Consider the following 1,156-nt stretch of genomic DNA (forward strand, 5'->3'; position numbering starts at 1 on the left):
ATGTCTAACAATGTCGCTGGAAGAAGAGTCGTCAGATGTCTCTCTGAAGTTATCATTATGTGGCAGATATTTTGTTTTCTATTCTGTAATCATTGACACGTCGTCATCCCCGTCCTCAGCCTCCTGCAGTCCCTGTACAGCAGAGCTCACACTAAGTCCCTGTTCACACCCACGCATCTCTCCGCACAAGAAATCTCATTCATTTCAATGGCCCCTGTTCACACCTGAGAGTTTTGTCGCAAGCTGTAAAACGCAGAAGGCTAGAATAAGTACATGGGTTTTATGTTGGCGGATTACGGCGTGTGTGGCCCCATAGACTTCAATGGAAACGCACAGCGCAAGCTTATTGCACATTCATGTGAGTGCGTCCACCGCATGCGAAATGTGCAGAAACGTGCTAAACACGCTAGACAAAACGTGCGCTAATATGCGCAAACACGCTGACCCCCAAGGTGTGAACAGAGCCTAAAGGAGGAAAAAGCAGCACAATGAGCCAATCAGTTGTGCTAACAAGGAGCATGCTGATAGGAGGAGAGGGCAGACTGACAGAAAGATGAGCTCATTAGTCTGCTGCTTCTCCTTCACTGTCCAATCACAGGCTGGGTATATCTCAGGACTGGATGAGCAGAAATACAAATGCTTTGGTAGGTAAACCAGCCGCCATATATGAATCTTGACATTTTCACTGTAAACATTTCTAATAGACTGAAAGCTCCTGTGTCAGGTCATGGTCATGGGGGGGGGGGGGGGGGGTTCTGGGACAACCTAGGAGGGGAACCTAAGAAGAGAGAGTTGGGAATTTAGGGGGCGGAGACAGATGTGGGGATCACTGATTGTCATGTTGCAGAGGTTTGCTCTATCCACATCTGACAGCTGGTCCAGCACAGTATGGGAGTGACAGGTGCCCTTTAAGGGCTTGGTGGAGGCACTTTCCGTATGCACGCTGCGCCACTTGTAATGACATCTGCGCATGTATGATCTCTATTTATATTGGATCTTCACACTGATGATCTCACAGGGTCTGCAGTCCACATTTCTATACCCGTATTCCAGCACTAGGAGTGAATCCAAGGGGAGCCGTGATCCTGCCAATTGTGTGGTGACACATTGGACCGCCATGCACAGTGACAGTGTACACACACTGAGAACATCAATG

This window comes from Nanorana parkeri, unplaced genomic scaffold (assembly GCF_000935625.1).
Source record: "Nanorana parkeri isolate BGI_ZX_2015 unplaced genomic scaffold, ASM93562v1 scaffold3341, whole genome shotgun sequence".
Classification (NCBI taxonomy): domain Eukaryota; kingdom Metazoa; phylum Chordata; class Amphibia; order Anura; family Dicroglossidae; genus Nanorana; species Nanorana parkeri.